This window comes from Prionailurus viverrinus, chromosome D1 (assembly GCF_022837055.1).
Source record: "Prionailurus viverrinus isolate Anna chromosome D1, UM_Priviv_1.0, whole genome shotgun sequence".
Classification (NCBI taxonomy): Eukaryota; Metazoa; Chordata; class Mammalia; order Carnivora; family Felidae; genus Prionailurus; species Prionailurus viverrinus.
Genome location: NC_062570.1, coordinates 79,350,840 through 79,365,522, shown reverse-complemented (window position 1 = coordinate 79,365,522; position 14,683 = coordinate 79,350,840). Strand labels below are relative to the sequence as shown.

The following is a 14,683-nucleotide window of genomic DNA, read 5'->3' as shown; positions in this document are numbered from 1 at the left end:
AAAGAATGCTAGGCCTACATAAAACAGATACCCTGTTACTTTAGATGAGTATATCATGATTAACTTAAATATTTCTCCAATACTATTTGGGGGTACATATGTATATATGTATGTATTTTTCAGTTTAAAATATGCAGCAGTAAGTATCCATATGAATTTATATTTGCCAGTATATCTATTTTTTTTTTTGAGAAATTGCTGAATAAAAAACAGCAACATCTGACAGTTCTTTAACTGTCAACTTGATTTCTTTGGGATTGTAGCAATTTATATATCTACTGACAAGAATATGCCTCGGTGTGCACATCTTACAATTTTATATTGCCATTCATTTAGTCTGTTATCTCCATAGATGAAAAAATAATATCTCAATATAATGTAATTACTGAACAGGTTAAAGTGTGTGTGTGTGTGTGTGTGTGTGTGTGTGTGTGCGCGTGTGTGTGTGCGTGCGTGCATTGGTCACTTCCATTTGTTCCTTGGAAAATTGCCTGTCCATGTCCATTTAAATACAATCAATATACCAGACAGGTAAGTGAGTAGGTATGTGTGGTTATGGATAAAAGCTCTTCCAGTTACTGAAATATTTAACTCTTTTGTGCCTCAGGCACCATGACTGCTTTTGAAAACAGCTCTACATTTAGATTTTTATAAATAGAGTTCAGACTCATGCCTCCCTAGCAAAAAATTCTTCCTGCCAATCATTCTCTTCCTGATGATATTTTATTCATTTGTATTCTTTGGAATATGAGATAAAAGTCTACACTTTTCTTTGTTCTGTTGCAATATACTCTTTAATGTATTTTCACAGTCTGTTCAAGTCCTTAGAGAATTATGTGTCCTCCTTATAATCTCTCTATATCAGTGACCCATCTAAATTTATATGCCTAAAAATAAAAGCAAAAACCAAAATAATTAAAAACATAACTATACCTTATTCTAAATTGTTAAAACTAGTTCTGCTCATTGATATTTCTTTATTTATGAAAAGAATATAAGGTGATTAAAGTTATATTCTTGGAAAATTAGGATTTCTTCCATCATGTGATCTTATGTTTTTGTTTTATTTTTATGGTCAATTTTTTTTGGTAAGAAACCATTTGTTTCCCATCAAACTTATTTCCATTTTGTTTGCCTTTGTGGAGGAGGAGCTTAAGGTTGTTTCTACCCATTCAGTGACCTGAGCAGTGGGAACCGTGGACCAGTCTTCAGTGACAGGCTGTGAGCACTTCAGTCTTTAGTAGGGAACTCCTGAATAGGCACAGAGGGCACCCGCATGCGTTCAGACCAGTCTGAGACTTCAGGTTGAGTAGCAGTGAACTCAGGAGCTGGAGCAGTCCATTCACTCTGAAGTTCCTCCCTGGTCACAGCCTTTTCACCTGCCCTTCCTTTTTGGTCTCTTCAGGATCTCTATAGAAGTTCAGATCAGTCATGACCTCCCATGGGTGTTCACGGGAAATGGTGCCATGCTGCTCAGAAATTCTGGGCCAGCAATCAGCACATCAGATACACTGTGTGAGCTCCCTTGTTGTTGCAAGGTTTAGCAATGTCCACATAATGGAGAGGAGAGTCTGTGTTACACAGAATGATGGTAGGCAAGTTAACATAAGATGCCTCTGTGAGAGGCTGGTAGTCAGCCTCGGGATCAGTAACCACCAGAAGTCTTGGCTCCTGGAAGGCTGCCTGAATCTGATTAGTGAAGGTTCCAGGAATCAAACGGCCAACAATAGGAGTGGCTCCGATAGCAACAGCAAACTTCATCACAGCTCGCTGGTCAGTACTCCTGGATGATATGATGCTGATATCATCTGGGTTTTATATGGCAACAATAGCATGAGCTGCCAGAAGATTCTCCCAGGTTCTCTTCAGATTTATGATGTAATACCAGCACTTATCCTTTTGTAGATATACTGTTCCATTTGAAAGTCAGGTTGGTGCAACGTGAGTGAGTTTCTGCTGTAAGGAATTTGAGGGCATCTTCCTCCTTCATTTGCAAGATATCAAGGGCTTTGGACACTGTGAAAGTTTCCCTTCAGTTTATGATGAGAATACAGAAGAATGCCCTATGGCCTCTCCCCGGGTAGCTCAGAAAATCTTTACTCTCAACTTTAAATCAGGCTTGTGGCTACTCCAGTCTTGACCTTATTCCAGGTCTCAGACTGAGGTTTCCTTTTTATCACCTTGTGTCTGAGATACATCTTATCAAACATGGTCTAGTACTTGGTTTTCTAGAACTAGTAATGTTTTCCAGTCCTGCCAATACCACGTCCCTTATATTTTCCCCTGAGATTTTATTTCTGTCTCATATTTCCAGATTACTGTCTTCTTATGTACTGACTGCTGACAATTATCTATGATTTCACTCTGTGTTCTTTTTTCAGGATTAAGCTGGTTTGGGTCTGCCTTATGTCTAGTCTTTTATCTCCCATGCTGTCAAAAGTTTCTTTCAGTACTCCAAATGGGTGTGGTTCTCTAGGGCCTGCTCCACCCTACAGTGGGGTTCCAGTACAAATTATGGCCTTGCAATTCCTCCCCATTCTACCATAGCTATGTAATATTTTTTAATGTATTTATTTAAATTCCATTTAGTTAACATACAGTGTAGTATTGGTTCCAGAGTGTACACACACACACACACACTCTCTCTTTATGCATTTATCAGTTGATGGACATTTGGGCTCTATCCATAATTTGGCAATGTTGATAGTGCCGCTATAAACATTGGGGATCATGTGCCCCTTTGAATCAGCATTTTTGTATCTTTTGGATAAATACCTAGTTGTGCAATTGCTGGGTAGTAGGGCAGTTCTATTTTTAATTTTTTGAGGAACCTCCATACTGTTCTCCAGAGTGGCTGCACCAGTTTGCAGTCTCACCAATAGTGGGACTCTATTTCTCCTCATCCCCATCAACATCTGTTTTTTCTTGAGTTGTTAAATTTTGCCATTCTGACAGGTGTGAGATGTTATCTATTGTGGTTTTGATTTGCATCTCTCTTATGATGAGTAACGCTGAGCATCTTTCCATGTGTCTGTTAGCCATCTGGATGTCTTCTTTGGAAAAGTGTCTATTCATGTCTTATGTAACATTTTTGAGGAGTAAAGAAGCATGCTGACACCGCCAGCGCTAAATTGTTTTTATCAGATATATACTTATTTCTCTTAAGTGACTTTTGTTATATGTGTTACATTTTTAAAGTCACCTCTCTCTTGTCATTGACAAATCAAAGATTATCAAAAACTGTTCATCCTTTACTAATTGATAAACACACTTTGATGCCAAAATTGCATGGTCATTGAAATGAAATGCATGGCAGCCCTGCAGAGTCGACGGCCTACTAAGTAGTGATAATTATTTGTCCATAAGACTCAGCTTGATCCAAAGTCATTTGGAATACCTTTTTCTTCTGTGTTCTGTGGTTTAGAAATAAGAAATAAGAAATAAGAAAATAAGATTCTCTTATAGAGTCAGTCACAAATAACCTGGAAATTCAGGCTTATTTCGCTACCATTAATGTAAGGAAATTATGCTTGATTTAGAAGGAAATTAGTTATGCACATGACTCGAAAAATCCCCTCTTGTTTTGTGAAGGCACAGAGTGCCAATTAATTATATCTATAGCAACCACGAAAGTTTCCAGAAAATTACTATGTTAAAGAGGACTTTTGACAACTGATTTTAATTTATTTTTATGTCCTATATAAGTATTATATATTTCTTGTACTTACTGGATTGTTTTAAAAATGCATAGAGCACTACAAAATTCTATTTCTAACTCTTTAAGAGTTCTGTTGCACAGGGATGATGACTGAGTTTGATGTGAATCGAGGAGAATTTTAAGTGGATTATGACATTTCAATTTGAGGACTAACATGCATCAATAACATCAGAGATCTGTTGAAATGTGTGAAGGCTGAGATTAGGGGTGAGGAAAAAGAAGGTTAATGAGAAGGGTCAGAACTCCTCCTTGTGGGGCAAATTTTGAAGTGATTTCTTTCTCATGAATAATGGAGGTAGGCTTCAAAATAAATTTCATATATATATATATATATATATATATATATATATACACTAAAATAGTAAAATCCACCATGCTCAGAATGTAGTGTTTTTCTTTTCAAGTAAATCAATTTCTTTTTGGTTTTATGTCTTTTAATTTTTTTTCCTATTTGGGTCAAAGAAATCGTATAGTAATTTTCACAGGCCCCTAGAAGTCCCATTAATCAAATGAATTATAAATTTATTTCATTACCCTAAAATTTAACAATTCTATAAATTAATAATTATAAATATCTGACATTATCTGTGAATAAAAGTTTAGTACGTTGCTTTATTGATTAAAAATATAATTTCATGTTATGTTAAGTCGAGCAGCAGCTATTTTTTCCCATAGGTTATTCTGAATAATTGAAGAGTATTATAAATGTGTTCTCTTTTATTTGCAGAGGATAGGTTAACAGCATAGCTATACTAAGGGGAATTTTAGAAGTTTATTAAGGAAACAAAAGAGATTAAAAGAAGGAATGGGGAAAAAGAAAAAACTAAATATGTAGAGTAGGCCAAAAATACATGGTGACTATACTTATAACATCTTGTGTGGTTAAAAGTAGAAATAGAATTAAAATACATGATAATTAATTTGGAAGCAGCACCATAATTTGTTCTGGACCAATCCATTCACTGAGAACAACTAGCCAAGCTGGGGTAAAAAAAAGACAAAAATTATATTTGAGAGCATACCACAGCAAAGACTTATTAAATTATAATTCTGAGAGATAAAATAACCTAAGCAAAATGAACCAGACATTTGGAAACACTTTTCCTTTTGAAGTAGTTTTCCAATTTGCCAGGGGGAGGAGTAGGGGGATTGTTGGAGGTGGGTATGGGTATTGAGCTGAGAAGTTAAGCAGAAATCTGAGGCTGAACATCTGAGAGTCCAAACTGTACCCTCATCATATCAGGAGATTGGTAGAATAAAAATTAGAGTTGAGCTCCTGTCATATTAGAGGCTCTGTAAACACCCAGAATTTTTTACTAGAATCCAAAAGACTCTATCTAAGGAGATAAACTAGACTGGAGATAAACCAGTTGTCACTGAAAATAAATTTGAAGCACCTAATTTCTGAGAAGATTAAGGTAATCTACTCCTAACCAAGCTGCCTGCCAGAAGAAAATTAAACCCTATCTAGAAGTTATGTACACAGATACCAAATAAACTATATAGTTTTTATCTACAATTTGCTCAAGCAACTCCACAGAAACATTTCCAGGTAAGATGCAGCAGTTTGCAGCAGAGTAATGCTCCTGTCACACCTAGCCAAATAAATAACAAAACCATACTTTTAAAGGCATTGGGGGACTTTGGAGGCAATAAGGCCTGCATGAGCTAAAATTCACAGAAAAAAAAATTGTGTTGGGGGGTGCCTGGGTGGCTCAGTTGGTTAAGTGACCCACTCTTGCTTTTGGCTCAGATCATGATCTCATAATTTGTGAGATCGAGCCCTCTGTCCAGCTCTGTGCTGACAACATGGACCCTGCTTGGGATTCCCTCTTTCTCCCAATCTTTCCCCCTTCTCTGCTCATGCAAAATAAATAAGTAAACATAAAAAAAAAAAGAATTGTGATGAGTTGAGGATGACCAGCTACTTTTGCTCTACTTGTGACATTGTCTGCTTCTGCCTGTCGGTTAAAATCAAGCTTGTTCCAGACAAGATACTTTCCAAAGACAGAAAGATAATCCAGTAATGCATTTTGCAGAAACTCGGGGCTAGAGTAACACATGAACCTTTCAGTGGTCTCAAATTTGAATCTAATTCTTAGCTCTGGGATTGGACATAGGGCTGGAAAACTAAGCCAAAAACATATATATAAGAGAGTTCACTATCTTCAATGTTTAGGGGGAAAAAGATATTCATGGGGTGAGGTCCTGCTTTAAGATAAATATAGTCTCTCCTAGAGATATTTATAAAATTTAAAATTGCATGGGCTGGGAAGCTGAAGAGCTAACTTGGGAACCCAAGAATAGCTGAGATTTGGGAACCCAAGAATATAGGACTGAGAGACAAGAAACCTTAGCCTTGAAAGAATCATCAGGTAAAATAGGGATAAACTGACTGCTGACTGAATCTTTCTAAACATTAATAGATAATTTTATGATTTAGATAAATCATATGATTGAGATAATAAAATATGACTAACTGTAAAAGGAAAATAAAGCAATAAAGACAAATTTACCAATAAACTGGATATAGAAATACAGATATAAACACTCAACTTGGAACATAAAAAGAAAATTAAAAAATTTTAAAAGTATGAGAGCCATATGCAACACAGTCAAATGTGTTAGCATACAGGCAATTCAAGTTCCATGGAGAAAAGAGAGAGAAAATGGAGGAAAAGCAGTACATGAAAATACAATGAGCGGTTTTCAAAAATGAGTGGAAGACATGAATACGCAGACTCAAAAGGGGCAGCAAACCAGAGCAGTATAACTTTACACACAGACAGGCACAGACACACACACATAACCAACTCTCTTCTATACATAATAGTAAAACTGCTAAAAAGTGACACAAAGTGAAAATCTTGAAAATATACAGGGAAGAAAAAAAATACATTACTATCAAAGAAAGAAATATTTGTTGACCTCTTAATAGAAACAATGGAAACTAGTGGCAATGGTATGGCATTAGTGTACTAAGAACAAATAGCAACCAACCTAGTAATATATACTCAGAAAGAAAATCCTTAAAAATAAAGACAAGAAATAGAAGACGGAAATTGGAAGCAAGCAGGCTGACATGTAAAGAAAGGAATATTGCAGATTATAGTCAAGAGATAACAACAGAAACATGGATGTGTAGGAGAAAATGAAGCAGACTAAAAAGAGCAAATAAGTGGGCAACTATAAATAAGTGTTGATTAAAAATGAATAACTTAAGGGCACCTGGGTGGCTCAGTTGGTTAAGCATTTCACTTTGGCTCAGGTCATAATCTCATTGTTCGTAGATTCAAGACCCAGCTTGGGCTCTGTGCTGAGCTCAGAGCCTGGAGCCTGCTTTGGATTCTGTGTCTCCCTCTATCTCTGCCCCTCCCCTGCTTGCGCTTGCTCTCTCTCTCCCTCTCAAAAATAAATAAACATTACAAAAAATGAATAACTTAAATAAATAAAAATGAACAATATTTATACTGGTCTAATGAGGTTAACCCTATGTAGAACTGAAATCATGGAAATAAAAGATACATATTGTGGATATAATTTAATAGATTTAGGGCTCTAGTAGAATTGGGAAAAATGTAAATATTGTTTTTATTGGACTGTAATAAGATAATGGTTGATGTTACAACCCTCTGAGTAATAATTTAAAGAAAATTAAACAATGTGTAAATGATAATTTAATAGAGTTTACAAAGATATAAATGCTTGATTAATTCAAAAGAGAAGGGGAAAAATGGAACATAAAACTGAATCACACATACGGGAATGAATAACAGGAAGGTAAAAGAAAACAGAACCATATCAATGATGATAATGAATGTAAATATATATTATACTCCAAGGAAATGACTCAATTTGGGGACTGAATAAAAGTACAAATTCCTCTTATATACTGCCTAAACGAGTTACACTTTAAATCCGAGGATGAGAACTTTTAAAAAAAATGCTGTATAGAAAACCAAAAGCAATTTGGTACAACTCATAAATATCACATAAAGTAGATTTTAATGCAGAAAACGTCCTTAGAGATAAAAGGGATTTAATAATTATTAAGGAATTTAATTTAAGAAAAAGATGTCATAATTCTAAGTCTATACTCTAAATAACACATATAAAGAAAAAATTAAGTGCAGAAAAAGGAAAATAGGCTCATAATAATGTTGACATATTTTTAGCAAACATCTAATAAACTAGGAGAAAAAACAAACAAAATTTCTATAAGGTTAAAAAGCTTAAAAAATCTAAGTAACAGATTTAACCTAATTATCATATAAAAATAGTGTAAACAGTAAATGACAAATAACCATAGCATGAAGTTTATATTGAATATTCACCAAATTGGCCAGACACATACCATAAAGAAAAGTTCAATAAATTTTAACACTTGGGAATATTCTTGGTAAATCTCTAACCACAATGGATCTAAGCTAAATAAAATCAATAAAAATAATAAATAGAAAAATATCAACTAAACGGGAATTAAGCTACATGTTTATAAATAACGTGTGTCAAAGAAGATATTAGCAAATATTTTAAATGAATGTAATTAAGTACAGGTAAAAATGTGTGACTCAGGTAATGTATAGACTTAATGCATAGACTTAGGGATACAGTATAAAGGGAAAAAGAGTGTATGTAAGTGACAAAGCACTAAATTCTACACCTGAAACTAATATTACACTGTATTTTGACTAACTGAAATATAAATAAAAACTTAAAAAAAGAAAAGAAATTACTTAAATCTTTATATCCAAGGCTAGGAAAATCAGCAAGTAAAAATGAAATAAATTAGAAGGAACAACAAAAAAAATCAATAAGATGTTAAAGAAATAACAGAAAATCAGCAAAAATTAATGGGTTCTTTGAAAAAAATATAAAAATCAAGTACTTGAAAGAGCAAGAAACAGTAATAAAAGAAAAAATATCAGTAGCAAAAATTAAAATTATAGAATCATTAAAAAATATGTATATGGTCCTTGACTTACAGTGGCTCAACTTATAATATTTCAACTTGATGATAGTTTAAAAGTGATACTCATTTGGTATAAATCATATTTTGAATTTTGAATTTTGATCTTTTCCCAAACTGAAGATATGATAAGATCCTCTGTCTTGATTCTGGGCAGAGGCAGTGACCACAGCTCCCAGTCAGCCCCACCATCACAAGGATAACAACTGATATAACTGTTCCATACTCATACAACCATTCTCTTGATATACTCAACACTTTATTACAAAATAGATTTTGTGTTAGATGGTTTTGCCCAGCTGTAAGATAATGTAAGTGTTCTGAGAATGTTAAAGTTAGGCTAGGCTAAACTTAAGATATTCAGTAGGTTAGATGTGTTAAATGCATTTCTGACTTAATTATATTTTCAACTTACATCAGCTTTATTGGGATGTAACTCCATCATAAGTGGAAGAAAATATGTATAGAAGTAAAGTTAAATAGGTATTATGAACATTTTATTTCATCATGCATTATTTGACAATTTGGAGAAAGCAAATTGATTTCTTGATAAATGCTTTACAAAGATGACATCAGAAAATAAATCTGAAGTATCTGGTGGTAATTGAGTAAATTAAATCATCATTGAGAAACTTTTCCATAAAGACAGATCAGATGGTTTTACCAGTTATTTTTTCCAAATATTTTAACAGAGGAATGCAACTCTTTAATAAACCATTCTGGAACATGCAAAAGAGGCAGAAATTCCCAACTCTTTTTTATAAGACCAATAAAAACTTGCTTCTAAAGCTTTGAAAAGATACAGCAAGAAAAGAAAATCTGAGACAAAATAAAATTTTCTCTTGAATGTAGATGAAAAATTCCTTAATAAAACAATAGCAAATCTAATATAATGATAGAAATGAACATTATTAACAAACAGGATTTATTTTAGGTAAGCAAGGACAATTTATAATTAAAAAATCAAGCAATATAATTCACCACAATTGAAAAAAAATTGTGTGATTATTGCAATAAATATGGACCAAGCATGCAAAAAAAATTCTTATGATAAAATTCAGCAAAATTGGAATTAAGGCAAACATCTTTCTTTTACACACACACACAAATTCACACACAAAACTGAATAAAAACTCAGTGAAATAAATGGAAGTATTCAATATACTCTCTAAAACTGGAAGCAAAACACAAATGCCCTCTAGCTCCCACCTTGTTAAGTCAGTGTTAAAACAGGGAGAAAAAAAATACAAAGAATAAGAACTGGAATAAGAATAATAAAAGAAATTCCTGTATAATAAAGTTATAAATGTTGGAGATTATTCTGAAAAGAAATATTTAAATGAATAAGTTTACTTATCAAGCTCATTTGTTACAAGTTCTCTTTTTTTTCTTAATTTTTTTTAACGTTTATTTATTATTGAGAGACAGAGAGACACAGAGGGTGAACAGGGGAGAGGGCAGAGAGAGGCAGAGACACAGAATCCAAAGCAGGCTCCAGGCTCTGAGCTGTCAGCACAGAGCCCCATGCGGGGCTCGAACTCATGGGCAGCGAGATCATGACCTGAGCCAAAGTCAGCCACTCAACCAACTGAGCCACCCAGGTGTCCCTCAAGTTCTCTTTTTAATAACTAATTTTATTTTTACGTGAGGAAAAAGAATAGGCCAAAAAAAATGTAAAAGTTATCATATGGTAACAGTAACTTCAGCAATTAACTGAAAACTAATTTAACAAAAAATGAACAAGGCATTAATACTGAAAAGTCCAAAAAATGAGAAAAATTAAAGGAAAATTTAATAGATGAAGCAATATACCACTGTGAGTTGAAAGACTTAATTTTTAAAATGATAGCAATACCCTTTAAGTTGATCTAGAGATTGCAAGCAATCCCAATTAAAATCCCAAGAGATTTGTTTGTTAGTTTTTGTGGCAATTAACAAATCGACTTCAGGAATTTTTATGTAAATGCAAAGGGCAATGTTCAGACAACATTCTGAAGTTAAACAAAATTTGTTAGCTCTACACTCCAGATATAAGACGCATTATAAATATACAATAATAAAGATGGTGTAGAATAGGTATCTGGTGGAAGCATTTAGAATCACTGAAAATGTTTCCATTCACATATGCTCACCTGTTTGATGTCTAGGTGATAGTGCAGTGAGGAAAGGACTATTTTTGCATAAATTGAAGGATTGGACATTCACAGAGGAAAAAAATATATGTGCACTACTATTTTACACAATTCACAAAACTATTCCCAGAATTATTTATCAAAAAGTAATACAGCAAAGTTTAGAAAATTGTCTAATAGAATATCCTTGGAGTGGATATTTTTTTTGAAAGAAGCTTCTAATAGAACTAACCATAAATGAAAAAAAATAACTTGTACAGTTTTAAGATAAAAAACTTCAGAACATCAAATGGCATCATTAAGTGAGTTATAATCAAGTTGCATAATAGAATAAAATATTTCCAATGCACATACTGAACAAGGGATTTATATTCAAATCCATTAAAAATTCCTACAAAAAAAAAGAAAATAGCAAAAACTAAAAGGAAAAGGTACAAGAACATTAATTGGCATTTCACAAAATAAGGTATATGAAAGTGTAATAAAAATAGAAAATGCTGCTCAAGCACATTAGCCTTTGGAATATGCAATTTAAAGTTACAATTGAATATCACTATACACTTACTAAAATGGTAACATCAAAAAATTTAAAAATGCTACCAAATTTTGATAAGGATATAGAATAACTGGAACTCTCCTAAATTAATTGTAGAACTATAAATTGGTACAGATATTTAGAAAAGTTGTTTCTTAGTATCTATGAACTCTGAATGTATGATCCACTTCTACATATATTCACTAAATGTATGTCTACATGTGGTCTTAAATGTGCACACACACACACAGATGCTCTCAGAAGAATTGTTTGTAATAGGCCAAACTGGAAATATTCAAATGCTTATCTAGAAAAGAATGAATGAAAAACTGTGGCATATTCATGCAATGATATACTACACATCAACAAGAATGAATGAACTTCAAATACATAGAACAAAATGGAGGACTTACAACTATAATATTAAGCAAAAGTAGGCAGACATGAGCAGGTCATGCTCTATTACATTAGGCAAAATTTCATTAGGCAAAACTAATACAAGTACTTAAAAATTATGATAGCATTGCCCTTGGGGTGAGCAAATGTTACTAAAAGAAGCACAGAGACTTCTGGTGTCCTATTTCTAATGTTTCCTCCTATTGGTGCTGTCTACATGGATGTGTTCACTATGATAAAGATATTTGACCCTAACATGATGATTTCTGAACTTTTTGGTATATAAGCTTAAGTAAAATGTACAAAACAAAGCAAACAAACAATTATATAATGCAGCTGTCACCATCCTTTACTAAAATTCATATGGTTATAAATGCCTCCTTTATAAAAGAAGACTAAAAATCAATGATCTAAGTAGCCATCTAAAAAGCGAGAAAAGGCAACAGCAAACTCAACATATAAGAATGAAAGAAATAATGAAAATAAGAACAGAAAATAATTACATAAACATCGAACAGAGAAGATGTGCAATGTAATTTGTTTTAGAATTTTGCTTTAAAAATGTATGTTTCATAGAAAATAACATGGGCTTATTTTGTAATAATTTCAGATCCACCCTTAATCTAATTAATTTAATAGATAAAGACCTCTTCTACCTGAATTCTCTCAATTCCACTCCAAGAAGTGACTGTTAAATGCTCCTGTGTTTCCTTGTAGATAAGAGTATATACAGGTGAATATATGATATGATATTATGACATATTATTTTCAAGAATGTATTATTTTATATTTATTACCCAACTTACTTTCTATTTATTATAGATAATATGCATTCCTTGTCAGCATAAATTACCCATTTACATGTCTATACCTATATAAAAATGTACTGATACCTAAAATGACATATTACCTTTAAAATTTATTTTTTAATTTCTTTTTATTTTACTTATTTTTTTAAATGTTTATTTATTTTTGTTTGAGGTAGAGACACAGTGCAAGCGGGGGAAGGGCAAAGAGAGAGGGAGACACAGAATCTGAATGAGGCTCTGGGTTCCCAGTGTTAGCACAGAACTCAACACAGGGCTCGATACCATAAACTGTGAGATCATGACCTGAACCGAAGTCAGACACTCAACTGACTGAGCTACCCAGGTGCCTCTAAAAATTTTATACCCTGGGTACACAAAAATTTACCTATCATAAATGTACAGATCAATGTTATCACAAAATAACTGAACCTTTGGAATTAACTCCAGTTCAAAACCTAAAACAGAAGTCATGACAAGCATATATAAAATGTCTTTGTTGTTGTTATCTTGTAAAGAGAAGAACAAGCTTTCAGGGAAATATAATAATGTAATAAAAAATAATATATTTACTCCTATCTTTAAGTTTCCTTAAGCATTTTCTCAGGGATCCAATATTGTCGTGCCTCTTTTCACCATATTGTAAGCATTCTGACAGAGAACTCCAGTTTAGTTTTACATGAGGAGCTCTGAACTGTTATTGATCTTGGAAGTATTAGAATTGAAATTCCTACGAAGTATAGGTTCAAATCTTGTCACCTTGGCTACCTGAATTGTTTATTAATTCAAGAGGAATTGAAAGCACCTTGCAGTTGGTGAAAAGGTCACTGATTTCAGAGTAAATTTTAAATGATTCAAAGTCTTAGTATCTCATCTTCTGGAGCAAGGGGAGTGAGTAGTCTGGGAAGGAGCCACATGTGTCACACATTGAGTCAGCACAGGTTGAGTCAGCTAGAGCTGAGGGTTGGCCTCATCTTTTGGGGCAGAGTCAGGATAGTCTTCTGATTACAAAGACCCTGAGGATTCAAAACTAGTAGAGAGAAGTATTTGGCCTTGGGGACTTTGTCAGTTCATCTTTGTTGGGAGATCCAGCCCTCTCATCCCTCCAATGGAATTTGTCAGTCCCTTTTTACTTTCCCTGCTCTCTGTTGCCATGGTAACTGTTCAGAGCCCCTACTGTTTAGTTCATCACTGAAAAGGCAACATTTCAACATTTTCTGACACAAATTGGCAAGATATGTAGCTGCTGGCAGTACTATCTCAGCAGGACTCCTGGTAATGTAGTAGGAAATGTGTGGTAAGGCAATTAGAAAACACCAGTAGATAACTGAACATTCCATGTATAAGAAAATGCCTTTGGGAGATTTGCTACAGTACTTCCAGTGTTTGGAATGCACTGCATTTAGTAGCAATCTTCAATTCAATGAACACATTTTGTGTGCATACAGACCTTACACTGACTGCAAATCACATACAAACAAATGGATGTGATCTCTCACCTCAAGCAACTTGCACTCTATTGGTACAAATAACATATATTCAATCACAGTTAAACCAAGTCTCATTGTGTGTGGGATCTGAGTGAACAATTCTAGGAAGGCTTCAAACAGGAGATGAAATTCTAGGCGACCTCTCTTGTGCCTCTTATGGTAAGGTTATGGGGGAGGGCACTAGACACAGAGAAAACTACAAGAGTGAAATAAACCATGGACGTGCTTTAGCCAGATTTGCTAAAGAAAGACAGAAAGTCTCCTATGAATTCAGAGTAGGTGTAAACAGAGTGGCAGGAGATACAACTGGAAAGGTAGATAAATATTCACTTTCGCGTATTTTACACCAGTGTTTCAAATCATTCTATACGAAAGTTAAGCTAATTTTTTCCTAATAAATAATCACAGGATGCACAAAGAGAAATAGATTTTCCTTTATTCAAGATGGAGTAAAAATAGCAAATACTATTAATAATATTAGCTTGATGCTATAATAAGGTGTTATATTAGTTTAAACCATTTAAAATGACCAGTTTGGGAAGTATGAAACAGTTCAATGTCAAAGTTTTACATCAACTTCATAGGTAAATTTCCATTCCATATGCTTAGACATTGATTAATTCACTAATTTATAATG

At 33.6% G+C, this 14,683-nt stretch overlaps 1 pseudogene; it reads right to left on the bottom strand.

Annotated features, from left to right (window-relative positions):
* Window positions 1–1,075: 1,075 nt before the first annotated feature.
* Window positions 1,076–14,683, bottom strand: part of LOC125146520 (40S ribosomal protein SA-like) — an 85,317-nt pseudogene continuing 71,709 nt past the window's right edge.